General features: G+C 43.1%; 1 protein-coding gene across 2 annotated transcripts in view; it reads left to right on the top strand.

Moving 5' to 3' along the window:
* Nucleotides 1–12,385: 12,385 nt before the first annotated feature.
* LOC136857582 (SH2 domain-containing protein 4A) overlaps nt 12,386–15,300 on the top strand; it is a 599,033-nt gene continuing 596,118 nt past the window's right edge. For both annotated transcript variants that reach the window (XM_067136357.2, XM_067136358.2), the window contains exon 1: nt 12,386–12,705. The gene's annotated coding sequence lies outside the window, so the exon portion shown is untranslated. The remainder of the gene's footprint in view (nt 12,706–15,300) is intronic.

Below are 15,300 nucleotides of genomic sequence, written 5' to 3' on the forward strand. Positions count from 1 at the left end.
ATTTAACAAGGTTATATTTTCTTTTCAAAATCAAGAAATAACAAACATGGCAGGTACAGAGTAGCAAGGCAACAAAAGTACAATTACAGTATTTACAGGATTTGGGCTTCGAGCCCCGCGATCACAATCCTTGAGCAATTAGCTCAGTTTTACCCCAAACACAAGTGTCAACAGAGGGGCAGAGAACCCCATTCATGCCTAGGAGCACTTGCTCCAAAATACACAGTAAGGCCTCCTTGAGGCGCGCAGAAAACAAAATTTTCAGAAAAAGAGCAACTTGCTCTCAAAATTCAGGCCTGTCAAAGGCCCCACCTAATTCCACTTTCAAGCTGTCCTTTCAGGACATATACACAGGGGTAAAATACCCAACCTACTGAGGTCTGTTAAATGACAAGAAGGTTAATTACATGACCTCTAAAATAACAATTTGAGAGGAGGCGATCAGCACTCCTAATACACTTGTTTTTAAAACCTAATCTGGCTCTAGGCCACTAATGCAAGGGCTAATCCCATACTACAGAGGTGACTTTAGAAAAGAACAATTTGCTTTACGTTAACGAAGAATAGGTTGAGAAAAATAAGTTCACCTCAAAACAATATGATTGGGAGCTCGAGAGGGTTAAGCACTCTCTATCCCGATATGCAGTTTAAAAGATGGAATAGATACAAGTTTCTTTACATTTTAAGGAAGGTTACATAATGGAAAAACTTCGGACCCGCCCCGAGAGTTAAACTGCTGAGCAAGCAAGAAAAGAAGTAATTAATCGGCCATTACCTGGTTGTTGACTGCCGCCGAAGAAAGAGGCGCTTCCCGCCCCCTGCGATGTACTTTACACACGAAAAGATGGAGCAGAAGTGGCCCGGAGACCCTAAAATCAGCAGTTTATATACTCTCGCGGAAAGTTCGAGGCGTTAGGGGAATGAGAACACCCTCCCACAAACTTTTTATTGGGTAGGATACAGCAACATATTCCAGTTGGGGGAAGATACATCCGATTGGTCAGAAATTAATGAAAGAAATTCGGGATTGGCTAAATTTAAAACAAGGGGAAAGAAAGGGTTAATATTGCCAACTTAAACAATGACAGAAGGAAATTTAACAAAGAACAAACTTTTGAAATTAAATTTTCTCCAAAAGAACAGTTCTTTTTCTTCGCACTAGGGTGCACTATTGTAGTTCTTCAGTAGTGTCCTCTAGAAGAGAAAGTTCACACTTCTTACTACCGGTAAAACAAAAATACATCAAAAGTGGCACAGTTCAAAAACTCCAAACTTTCCAAGTAGTGACATCTTCCGAGAAACTTGAAAATTAATACCGTCGATAAAGTTCAGACTTCCTCCAGCAGAGGAGTTTCAATTGGCACACATTTTAAATTAGCGGCGTGGAGGTGTACCGCCCGGTACAATTATTATTATTATTATTATTATTATTATTATTAATATTATTATTATTAACAACAAATACATCACAACTGGGAAATATCCCAATGGCAATGATCATTTACAGCAGTGTGATAATAAAATAAAGTTAAAACATAATTACCCAACAATAACAACAACTACTACTACTACTACTACTACTACTACTACTACTACTACTACTACTGCAAGAAATTCCATGGAAAGGAAATATTACAAGAAATACTACTAGTTTAACATTCTAAATCCAGCGCCATCATATACAAATTTACGCACAACTTAAGTATTTCCAGTGCTTAACACTACGGCTTACAATACTATAGGTTGAGCTTACTACTAGCTTGACATTACAACACAGTCATATACAAACTCACACGTACCCTAAGTGTTTCAAAATTTTACACTATGACTAACAACAACAAACGGAGGATCCCGACTGCGTGCGGCAGACAGTTTTGGGTATAGGTCAACTGCGCGCGGGCTCATTCCTCCATTTTCCATCCCGTTTTTGGAGGCTCAGGAATACACTGGATGTGCACTGTTAAGGTAAAGACCAAAACCCCCTCTCGAATGCCTCACAAGCATTGCTTGTTCCTTCTGATGTGAAGGCTAGTTTATACGGATGGAGTATCACGCTAGTAGAGTAGCAAGTAAAGTGCACTGTCCCATTTGCTCTTCCGATTCCGAATATGGACGTTTACACACTACTGCTAAAGCTAGTAGTAGTATAATGTTTGGCCAGAATGTCGTGTACCGGATCGTTTACAGAAAAATAGTTGATCTAGATTGTAAATCGACTTTCAACCTATTAGGTCGTGTTATATGTACATAGTACGTGTTGAAGAGATGTTAGGTAGAGAACATGGCCAACCGGAGACCAGTGGTATCCGAACCCACAACCTCCCGATTTCGCGTCGGTTGCTCTACCAATTGAGCTATGGTGGCTTAGGTCATATTTGTTCTGTTGGAAAGGATCTAAGCTACAGATCTGGTACTACTGCCATCACACTGTAGAGTGCGCAAGTCACTCGTTGTGGGCCAAGTCATTGGTAATTGAATTTTCACTTTCGACTTTCGATTACAGTGCGATCATGAAATTTCAATATTCATTGATCTAGATTTGTTTAGCTATGTTTCCAAATGCTTTTATAAGAGAGATCACGAAAGCCATTGACTACTGCATCCATAGTTTCAAACCACTTCACACTGGAAATATACGCCTATCAGCTAGACCTGAACCAGATTCTTTTGAATTGTTATACACGCTTGAATAAAAGTAGGCTTACACCTTGAGGTTTTTTTACACTTTTGCTTTAACGCATTCACTCCAAAGCCCAAACGAAACCCCATGGAGCAACAGACTCAAAGGGCCTTGGTCTATCAAGCAACCGCTGCTCAACCCGAAGACCTGAAGATTACGAAGTGTCGTGTGGTCCGCACGACGAATCGCTGTTTTACGTCAAATAGCTCCTCAATTGTAATCACATAAGCTGAGGGGACCCCGAACTAGTCCTCAGAATCAGGTAAAAATAACTGACCTGGCTGGGAATCCAACCTGGGGTCGGCAATAAGAAGTAACTACATTCTAAAAATGTATGCTTTTCCTCCCACCGCATTTTTCCACACTTGTGGGGTCGTGGGTGCGAACTGTGTAGCACATATGATTTGGCCCTGTTTTACTACAGAATGCCCTTCTTGACGCGAAACTTATGTGAAGGGATATAATCGCCATTGGGTGTTTATGTGGTGTTGGTAGTATGCTGTGTTGTCTGAATATGAAGAGGGGTGTGTTGGGCCATACACAAACATCCAGTCCCCGAGCCAGAAGAATTAATCAGATGCAATTAAAATCCTCGATCCGGCCGGGAATCAAACCCGGGACCCTCTGAACCGAAGACCTCAACGCCGACCATTCAGCCAAGGAATTGAACATTTTAAAAATGTATGTAAACGCAATAAATCATACGCACAATCGATTTTCAGAGTTTCACTTATTTCTTGCAGCAGTTGTCTTCTTTCATGGTTACGTGTCTATAATAATTTGACGTTGTATCGTACAGACAAGGATATTTACGGCTAAAATCTTCGGTCCACCCGGGAATCGAACGTGGGGCTCTGTGAACTGAAGGCCACTTCTCTGACCATTCCGCTAAAGAGCCGGACAAATATTCTTCTTCTTCTTCTTCTTCTTCTTATTATTATTATTATTATTATTATTATTATTATTATTATTATTATTATTATTATTATTCATTTACTTTTTGGACAGCCGGCACCACTAACACCCACTTCTCCTGGATTAGCATTCATAGTTAAGTCTGGCAATTGGCGAGGGGTGAGAGGGAAGCGAAGATCACCGAAGCGCTCGCACTGGTATCGGGTTTAGGAGGGCTCTTGAAAATGGAGCTTTATACCGTAATGGGTATTCAATTTTACCAAATTCTACACCAGCTTGCGGAGATGAAATAAATCATACCAAACCGTTCACAAAACAATGCTTTTGCCATTATAAAAAAACCTAGACAATGTTCTGAGATGGACAGCAGACGAGATGAAAATTCAGGTTGTAATTTTTAGCAAGGGGAAATGTCCTCTCAGTTTTAATTACTGTCCTGATGTCCTGATTAGCTCCATGGCAAAATGGTTAGCTTGCTGGCCTTTGGTCACAGGGGTCCCAGGTTCGATTCCCGGTAGGCAGGGGCGTAACGAATGTGACAAGGGCCCACCTACCAAAATAAAAGTTCGAGCCCACTCAAATAAAATGTAAAACCTATGAATAACTAATTAAAATTTAATCACAATGCGTAGAGATACTGTAATGTAATATATTGTCAAATTACATAAACAAAGCGATTATTCATTACTGAAAGATTATTAAAAATATCGTTTAATAGGTTTTATTTGACTGCCTCCTTGGTTTAAGCCGCTGAACTGCTAACTATACACCATTGGCAATTTTTTTTCTACGTACAAACTGACTGATTCTCCAAAACCACCCTGACTATTTCCGTGCAGAGTGACATTAGGATATATATATTGCAAGTTTACCGAGCTCGATAGCTGCAGTCGCTGAAGTGCGACCAGTATCCAGTATTCGGGAGATAGTGGTTTCGAACCCCAATTTCGGCAGCCCTGAAGATAGTTTTCCGTGGTTTCCCATGCACGCCGTTGAGCTCTGTGTCGAGGTGTCGACAAAGGGACATGAGTTGGTTGTCGGCTGGCGAAGCCTACGCGGTGTAGTTGCCTCGTTACAGCCCTGGTAGAAATGGGTTCCTGACTCCCAACATTCAACTGGGTGGTGATCTGACTCACAGTAGCCCGCCGACATACAGTATGGCTCTGCGGAGGCGTTGTGATATCCGTTCGTTCAACACCTGTGGTCTTCCCATGAGGCGGTTTATGCGGGTAGAAACATTCTCTCTGCGATATCGCAGATCCACCCTCGAAATTGTTGACCTCGGAATCTGAATTCGCGTGTAATCTGCGCAATGTTATGACCCATGGACCGTGCGCCGATGATCATCCCACGTTCAAAGTCAGTGAACTCGCGACGTGTTGCCATCTTCACGACACTGGTGTCTGTGACAAACTGCTCAGCTAGCCACAACGCTCAGGGGTCACACACAGCACAGTTTCTAATGAGACACCCCTTCCCCTGATTTTTGGCCACTCAGTGTAGATTTCTGGTAAGACCGCAGTGTATGGGACACACACCAGGATTAGGCCTACTTGATACGAAAACAAGGAAAGATCCAAAGGAAAGTAGCGCGATGTGTACTTGCCGATTTCCAACAAAAGAGGAGTGTTCCGGAAATGTTGCAAACTTTGAGCTGTCAGAGGAGAAGTGGCGTGGAGTGACAATTATTGTCGAACAAGCTTGATTAGAGCTTTTAAAAGTAGGAAGGATCATAATATGAAGATAAAGATGGAATTCAAGCGGACAAATTGGAGCAAATATTCGTTTATAGGAAGGAAAATTTGGGATTGGAATAATTTACAAAGGGAAATGTTACATAAATTTCCAATTTCTCTGAAAGCATTTAATAAATTGTTCGGTAAACAGTTGATAGAGAAAATGCCACCTGGTCAACAGCCCTAAATGATCATTGATTGATTGATTGATTGAAAGAGGAATGTGGTTCAGTCAAATTGTCCCGACTGAAGATGTCATGCCTTGCCATTCCCTTAAATTTATAATTTCATTCTTTCCCTCCGGGATTGATTTCTCCCTCTCTACCGCCGCAAGAGTAGTGTCCTGCAGCGTGAGACTTTGGGTCAGGGTATACAACTGGGGACGAGGACCAGTACCTTGCACAGGCCGACCCACCTGCTATGCTGAACAGGTGCATTGTGGAGGGGAGATTGGAAGGGATACAAAAGGAAGAGGGAAGGAAGCGGTCGTGGCCTTAAGTTAGGTACCATCCCGGCATTTGCCTGGAGGAGAAGTGGGAAACCACGGAAAATCACTTCGAGGATGGCTGAGGTGGAAATCTTTTTTTTTTTTTGCTGGGGCTTTACGTCGCACCGACACAGATAGGTCTTATGGCGACGATAGGATAGGAAAGGCCTAGGAGTTGGAAGGAAGCGGCCGTGGCCTTAATTAAGGTACAGCCCCAGCATTTGCCTGGTGTGAAAATGGGAAACCACGGAAAACCATTTTCAGGGCTGCCGATAGTGGGATTCGAACCTACTATCTCTCGGATGCAAGCTCACAGCCGCGCGCCTCTACGCGCACGGCCAACTCGCCCGGTTGAGGTGGAAATCAAACACCCTCTACTCAGTTGACCTCCCGAGGCTGAGTAGACCCCGTACCAGCCGTCGTACCACGTTTCAAATTGCGTGGCAGTGTCGGGAATCGAACTTGGACCTCCGGGTGTGGCAGTTAATCGCACTAACCACTACACCACAGAGGTGGGCTTGGAATAATTTTCGAAGGGAAATGTTCGATAAATTTCAAAGTTCTTTGTAAGTATGGTTGAGTAAACAATCGATGGAGAACTAACCGCCTAGGCGATACACCTAAATGCAAATCATTGATTGATTGATTGATTGATTGATTGATTGATTGATTGATTGAAAGAAGAATGTGGTATAGTCAAATTTTACCGACTGACCATATCATGCCTCTCCATTCTCGTAATTTATATAATTTTCATTCTGCGTGTTCATAAAAAGTAGACTATTCCAAGCAAGGGATGTTTTTCTTGGCTGCACAGTAGGCGTGTCATGTAACTGTACGCTTCCATTCGCAATTAGAGTAATGAGTCTGTGTATTTGTTCAGTCATGTGTAGAGTATGTTTCTGTATTAACTTGCAGTTCCGGTTCCGTCGGCAACGTATACGAAGAGGAAAAGGAATGAAGCAAAAACAGAACGGGTGGCGTTATATTGCCGGTCCCGAGGTCTAGGTTTAGCGTGCCTGCCCCTTACTCGGGGTCCCGGGTTTGATTCAAGGCCAGGTCCGACATTTTTACCTGGACCTGAGGGTTGGTTTGAGGTAGAGTGATCAGATGCAAATAGATAAAGAAGAGAACAAAACCATTTTAAAATGAGGACAATGCCGGAAGAAAAAGGCCAAAAAATCCTCCGCTGAGAGTCTGAATTTGGACTTACAGAGGCGTGAACATTATTAGACTCAAAGGAGAAGATAAAAAATAAAATTGCCATAGTTTTAGTTTTTGCCCTCACTTGTCTTTCTAATTTGTGCCATGGAACTCCCTGTCTTTCATTCAAATATTAATCCGGTGTACTAAATTCTGTGATATTCGTATGTCTTTAAATATCACATTGAATAAATATTTCTTGGTCTGTTGGCAATCCTAAAATATCAGTTCCCAACAGGATGGATAGTATATAGTAAGTTACAAAGCACAGCGAATTATACCAGTTCTCAAGTAAGACAAAATATCACATAACCACTTCATGTAATTATATTTTAACTAATTACACTGAAAAGAGGAATTAAATGTCCTCAACATTGGAATGTAATATTGATACAGGTGTCTCTTGACTATAATGTCATCTGTGATGTAGTTGAAGTAAAATACAACTTGCATACAACAGTAAAACGCAAAAGACCTCCATCGCGGCACAAAAAGATTTACGGTAATTTTTATGGGCAGGCAGTAATAAGTATTGCGACAATGGAAATAATCAAATAATAGCGTTGAGTCTAATAATGTTCACGCCTCTGTATATATTCTAATTTTGACATACAGTACATAATCAAAATGTATTTATTTCTATCATACAGGTTCACCTCTGTGGTGTAGAGGTTAGCGTGATTAGCTGATACGATACGATATCATGATGTCGCGTAATGAAGAATACTTATAAAAACGAAGTGTCCGACTCGTTGGCTGAATGGTCAGCGTACTGGCCTTCGGTTCAGAGGGTCCCTGGTTCGATTCCCGGCCAGGTCGGGGATTTGTAACCTTAATTGGTTAATTCCAATGGCTCGGGGGCTGGGTGTTTGTGATGTCCCCAACATCCCTGCAACTCACACACCACACGTAACACTATCCTCCACCACAATAACACGCAGTTACATATACATGGCAGATGCCGCCCACCCTCATCGGAGGGTCTGCCTTACAAGGGCTGCAATCGGCTAGTAATAGCCACACGAAATTATAAAACGAAGTAGTAAAACAGATCACCCAAAATAAGCAGATTGACTGAAAACGGAGGACATTTCTTTTTTTTTTTTTAATAATCCACCTGGATCCCGGACAATGGTCTAAAAATGAGGACATGTGCGGATAAAAGAGGACGTCTGGTCAACCTAGTTCGAGGTCCTTCCATTCTTCGTGATTACAACTAAGGAGCTATCTGACTGCGAGATAGCGACACCCGTCAAAAAACAAAAAAACAAAAACAAAAACAAGAATAACGGGGGAGAGGATCCGTCGCACTGACCATGCATCACCTCATAATTTTCAGGCCATCGGACTGAGCAGTGGTCGCTTGCTAGGCCAAACCCATAAGGGTTGTAGCGGCATGAGGAGTTTCTTTGTGATTCTATATTAAGGTCGGTATAATAACAGAGTCAGATTTATCCGACTCGTTGGCTAGCTGGTCAGCGCTGAGACCTTCGGTTCAGAGGGTCCCGGGTTCAATTTCCGGCCGGGTCGGGGATTTTAATCGCGTCTGATTAATTCTTCTGGCTCGGGGACTCTCCTCTTCATATTCAGACAATACACCACACTAAAAACCACAACAGAGACACGCAATAGTGATTACCTCCCTCCGCATACGGTTGGCGTCAGGAAGGTTATTCGGCCGTAAAACAGGACCAAATCCACTTGAGCTATACAGTTCGTACCCGCAACCGCACAGGTATGGGAAAAGCGGTAGAAAAGGAAGAATTAAATTAGCCGGGGTTAAAGGCTCAGACGTTTGAGGCGTTTAATCCTGGCTCAGTCCTGTGGTATTTGAAGGTGCTCAAATACGTCAGCCTCGTGTCGGTAGATTTACTGGCACGTAAAAGAATTCCTACGGGACTAAATTCCGGCACCTTGGCGTCTCCGAAAACCGTAAAAGTAGTTAGTGGGATGTAAAGCGAATAACTTTATTATTATTATTATTATTATTATTATTATTATTATTATTATTATTATTATTATTATTATTATTATTATTGAAACCTACAACCTGTTTTCCAGTCTTTGACCGGGTCAGGGATGTAATGAATGAACCATAATAGCCTATTAGTACAATAGGCTCGCCACTCCCAAAGTGATACACTGACTGACAGAGCAAATGCAACACCAAGAAGGAGTGGTCAGAACTTTATGCCAATTGCAGGGTAGACTGACGTCACTGAGGTATGCTCATGATGTGAAATGCGCCGCTGTGCTGCGCACGTAGCGAACGATAAATGGGACACGGCGTTGCCGAATGGCCCACTTCGTACCGTGATTTCTCAGCCGACAGTCATTGTAGAACGTGTTGTCGTGTGCCACAGGACACGTGTATAGCTAAGAATGCCAGGCCGCCGTCAACGGAGGCATTTCCAGCAGACAGACGACTTTACGAGGGGTATGGTGATCGGGCTGAGAAGGGCAGGTTGGTCGCTTCGTCAAATCGCAGCCGATACCCATAGGGATGTGTCCACGGTGCAGCGCCTGTGGCGAAGATGGTTGGCGCAGGGACATGTGGCACGTGCGAGGGGTCCAGGCGCAGCCCGAGTGACGTCAGCACGCGAGGATCAGCGCATCCGCCGCCAAGCGGTGGCAGCCCCGCACGCCACGTCAACCGCCATTCTTCAGCATGTGCAAGACACCCTGGCTGTTCCAATATCGACCAGAACAATTTCCCGTCGATTGGTTGAAGGAGGCCTGCACTCCCGGCGTCCGCTCAGAAGACTACCATTGACTCCACAGCATAGACGTGCACGCCTGGCATGGTGCCGGGCTAGAGCGACTTGGATGAGGGAATGGCGGAACGTCGTCTTCTCCGATGAGTCACGCTTCTGTTCTGTCAGTGATAGTCACCGCAGACGAGTGTGGCGTCGGCGTGGAGAAAGGTCAAATCCGGCAGTAACTGTGGAGCGCCCTACCGCTAGACAACGCGGCATCATGGTTTGGGGCGCTATTGCGTATGATTCCACGTCACCTCTAGTGCGTATTCAAGGCACGTTAAATGCCCACCGCTACGTGCAGCATGTGCTGCGGCCGGTGGCACTCCCGTACCTTCAGGGGCTGCCCAATGCTCTGTTTCAGCAGGATAATGCCCGCCCACACACTGCTCGCATCTCCCAACAGGCTCTACGAGGTGTACAGATGCTTCTGTGGCCAGCGTACTCTCCTGATCTCTCACCAATCGAACACGTGTGGGATCTCATTGGACGCCGTTTGCAAACTCTGCCCCAGCCTCGTACGGACGACCAACTCTGGCAAATGGTTGACAGAGAATGGAGAACCATCCCTCAGGACACCATCCGCACTCTTATTGACTCTGTACCTCGACGAGTTTCTGCGTGCATCGCCGCTCGCGGTGGTCCTACAACCTACTGAGTCGATGCCGTGCGCATTGTATAACCTGCATATCGGTTTGAAATAAACATCAATTATTCATCCGTGCCGTCTCTGTTTTTTCCCCAACTTTCATCCCTTTCGAACCACTCCTTCTTGGTGTTGCATTTGCTCTGTCAGTCAGTGTAAAGGCGTGCTCGGTTCGTCCGGAAGGACGTGGGTTCGAATCCCCGTCAGGAAGTCATAAAATTTAAGAAATGAGATTTTCACTTCCGGAGGTGCATATGGCCCTGAGGTTCACTCAGCCTACACCAAAAATGAGTACCAGGTTAATTCCTGGGGAAAAAGCGGCCGGGCGTAAAGCTAACCACTCTACCCCATCACGTGCCGAGGTTAACAATGGTGGAAGCCTTTACCTTCCACTCCTCCAAGGGCCTTCATGGCCTGTACGGAGAATGGAGAGTGTTGCTGGAATGAAAGATGACAGGGAAAACCGGAATACCCGGAGAAAAACCTGTCCCGCCTCCGCTTTGTCCAGCACAAATCTCACATGGAGTGACCGGGATTGAACCACGGTATCCAGCGGTGAGAGGCCGACGCGCTGCCGTCTGAGCCACGGAGGCTCTATTATTATTATTATTATTATTACTATTACTATTATTCAAATTCAAGTCAAAATTCAGGACACGTAAAGAAAATAATGTCACGTTTTGTTTGGAGCAGTTTGATTTCTGCATTAGGAGTAACTTACTGTAAGCTACGTGCTAGAACAATGGGTTTCATCAATTTAAAATAGCACTCAAATTTAAAATTTTACAACCTACAATTCAGAAAATTATAAATGGTAGAAGAGATAACTCTGAATTCCCGGCACTTTTAAATTTCATGTTTATACGGTCACCAGTAGAAAAATTTAACATTTCAAAATGAGGAAGTTAGAACATCTGCTCATAGAAATTCTCCTCTTCACAGACTTTTCAATATCTACAATAGTTCAGTTCAGCTCACCATTCAAAGCCTTCATAATAGACTTCAGAGCTTCTAAACAATGATAAAAATATTTCATCCACTCACAAATTTGTAAATGACTGTATAGCCTATGATATGTTATTATTTTATATATGTTTTTATTTTGCTTCACACCCCACTAACTACTTTTTACGGTTTTCGGAGACGCCGAGGTGCCAGAATGGTGTAACGCAGGAGTTCTTTTGCGTTATAGTAATATTGTTTTTACGTCTATTTTTATTGTTTTTGGAGACGCCGAGGTGTCGAAATTTTGCCCCGCAGGAGTTCTTTGACGTACCAGTAAATCTACCGACACGAGGCTGACGTATCTGAGCACCTTCAAGTACCATTGGACTGAGCCAGGATCCAACCTGCCAAGTTGGGCTCAGAAGACCAACGCTCCACCGTCTGAGCTACTCAACCCGACAAGAAGAATAGAATTGATATCGTTTCTGTTCTTTGGATACCGTAAACTATGAAAATAAACAGGGGGTTCTTTATACTTCAAGATTTTTGTTCCATATTCTATTCTGATACATCTGACAACCCTGCATGAGAAAAATATTTCATTGTGCATTTAAAGATGCCATACTCGAACACGACAAAAAAGGTGTATCCCAAGCAGCGAGCAAAGGACGGCCTCCAGCACCCACCTAATACGATGTAAGAAGGCCGCATGTATTTAAATTACAAGCGCTGAAGATTTAAAAAAAAAAAAACAGAAGTTAAAAAGAGAGGATGAAAACGGTGAACTTTCTCACCAAGAAGTTAGATTGTTATCTTTGATCTCTGGATGTGTTAAATATTAAACATTATTGCCTTGTTTTTGTCTAGTTATCATCATTTACGTATTTGAAATCGAAGTAGTCAATATCGCTCCTGGTTGGCCGGGTAGCGTCACGTGGTTCATGCACCCGGGTCTAGCTCGTTGTGGAGGGGAGCGAGATTGCGGTGGGCGTCAGATGTGCTTGTCGGCTAGCCTGCTCCTCAGTCGGCTTGAACGAGGCCCGTCGTGCTGTTGTCTGGAGCGTAGGGTGGTACCACTGCATCTACCCGCCTCTGTTGACAGCGTGCCCACCAGAAGAAGTGTCTACAGCAAGTGAAAATTACAGTGATTTTCAATTTAATATTTACAGCCGTTATCGCTGTCATAGCAGTGTTCCATATAAGTAGGTTGTGATCGGATTATTTACCAAGTGATGATGTTGTGAAGTGTGTTTTGAATATTGAAGGAAACCTCTACTAAAGCGGTTGCAGAAAAAAATTGAAAATTTCTTCAAGTTTTTCTTCGTTAATACTTAAAGGTAAGTTTCGTGATACTTAACCTCATAACATCAGTGTCGTGCTTCATTAATTTTCTGTTAGACGTGTTCTTATCAAATTTATGATCGTTTAACGGCATATCTTGTAGATAAGAGCGAACATTATGGCATGAGATAAACTCTACCTTCTTGGCAGTGAGCTGCCAGGATCACATTACTGAAGTAAAGCATTTGTAATAGTTTTGTAGGACATTAGAGAAACAGTTGGCCGGGAGACAGAGGGCGGAGTCACAGGGGCTTCTGTCAAGCGAGTACAAGTTCAGTTCCTTTTTTAGCAGAATCTTGGTCTCCTATATAGCAAGTATGCTACAAAACATTCGGTCTGAACTCTTCTGAGCAGAAGTGACTATTAGTACGTTCCAGGAACGTAATTAACCAAACTTCTGTTCATAATAACATATTGCACTTCTTAATCATCTGCAAAGTGCTGCAATTTTGCCCTGGAAATACTGTTTATAGCGTACCAGTAAATCATCTTAAAGTTTCGAACGACTACGGACAAGACAGATTCGAATACGTAACCTTGAGCGCAGGGTGCAAGCGCATAGTCAACTGCACTGCTCAGTCGTCCTTGTTATTGTTATGGTTGATTTACATTAGAACTGTCGCCGTTCAGCCCCGTGTACTTTTCTGTATGGCAACTGACAGTCTCTTTCAAGTAGTTCCTCGTCAAGGCGGCCGTGGTTCAAAACCAGTGCAATCTATGTGGATTATATTTATTTCTTTTTGGAATGAAAGTGTTTTTACATTGATCGGCTTTCAGACCAACTTTGCTGTACTGGAGTGTAATATAGGTGGACGTAGGTTATCATATTCATAAAAAACAGATGAAAGTACTCAGAATGACTGCTGGTAAAAAGAGGTGGGTACAATGGCAGGAGGCTCTTCCGAATGAGGAGATAAACGCGGTTAAGAATAAACTCAGTGAAAGAAGCTGTACTCTATATACCGAACCGGCTTCAGTGGTGAGATAATGTGAGGCGAATGGAGTAGTATAGGTTAGCTAGGAGAATAGCCCAAGCGATGGAGGGTAAGAGCAGCAGAGGAGGGACCAAAGTAACAGTTTTTAATATATTTCAAGGATAAGAATTTTGAAACTAAACGAGGCCACAGAGCTAGTTAAAGAAAAGAGAATAATAGAGAATATTAGTTAATCTATTCACAGAGGTTTGCAGACTGATCGCTGAAAGGCAGGAACAGTCTACAATGTAGACATACGAATGTAATGAAATGAAACATAAATGTGGCTCAGACGGTACAGTCTGAACTCCCGAGTTCGATTTCGTCTGAGTCGTGTGATGTTTGAAGGTGCTAAGATATGCCAGCCTCGTGTTGGCATATTTACTGGCACGTAAAAGAACTCCTGTGAGTCAAATTTTAAGCACCTGCACATCTCTGAAAACCGTAGAAGTAGTTATTTTATTTCAATTTGATTTACGTCGCACCAACACAGATAGGTCTTATGGCGACGATGGAATAGGAAAGTGGGGAGGAAGCGGCCGTGGTCTTAACTGAGGAGCAGCCCCACCATTTGCCTGGTGTGAAAATGGAAAACCACGAAAAACCATCTTCAGAGCTGCCGACAGTGGGGTTCGAACCGACTATCTCGCGAATGCAAGCTCACAGCTGCGCGACCGTAATCGCACGGACAATTCGTTCAGTTGTAGAAGTAGTCGGTGGGACGTCGAACCATTATTATTATTATTATTATTATTATTATTATTATTATTATTATTATTATTATTGAGGTTCGGATTCAACACAAAACAAGGTAGAAATTCTGTTGTTATGATCGCTAAATCAACCGTCACGTTAAGCATGCCTTCTTTTCTTGAAGATTTAAATTCTAGTAGTATCCTACTACTGTAGTTTCTTGGGAAACGTGTATGTTTCCTACGGGGAAGCAAGAATCAACTTTGCAGGGCTGGAGTTGGAACTTCGTACCAGAAGTAGCCCAGTTCTTCAGATCTATAGTCGAGTGTTCAGTTACAATGATGGCCTGGCCTTTAAAAGCCAGTAAACAAGTGTTTGATACAAATGAACTAAAATGCCGCAGCTTTGTTTTCATAAGTTTGAGTCACTATGACTGTGAAGTTGAAAATACTGCCTGACCAGAAGTATTCTCCGGATCCTAGGATCGCGAGTTGAAACCCGGCAACGATATATGTAGTAGTCGGATTTTTGAAGGGCTGATAAAATGCCATTCAACACTACGAAATGGAGTGTCAGCATGTAAAAGATCACTGCTGACACATTTGGAACAGCGAAATTGTCACGCAGACAACCTCAGTGTCTTCAAATTAAAATGCCTACACATAGTAGCTGAGGTCGCTTTCAAGGCTGGATGACCTTCCTCTCAACACGATCTGATTCTATTGATTGAAGGTGCTCAAATACGACAGCCCCGTGTCGGTAGATTTACTGGCACGTTAAAGAACTCCTGCGGGACTAAATTCCGGCACCTCGGCGTCTCCGAAGACCTTAAAAAGTAGTTAGTGGGACGTAAAACAAATAACATTATTATTATTGATTCTATTGAAAGACACCAAGATTCGAATCCGGAATACTCAGGTCGGA

The sequence above is a fragment of the Anabrus simplex genome, chromosome 1, assembly GCF_040414725.1.
Source record: "Anabrus simplex isolate iqAnaSimp1 chromosome 1, ASM4041472v1, whole genome shotgun sequence".
Taxonomy (NCBI): domain Eukaryota; kingdom Metazoa; phylum Arthropoda; class Insecta; order Orthoptera; family Tettigoniidae; genus Anabrus; species Anabrus simplex.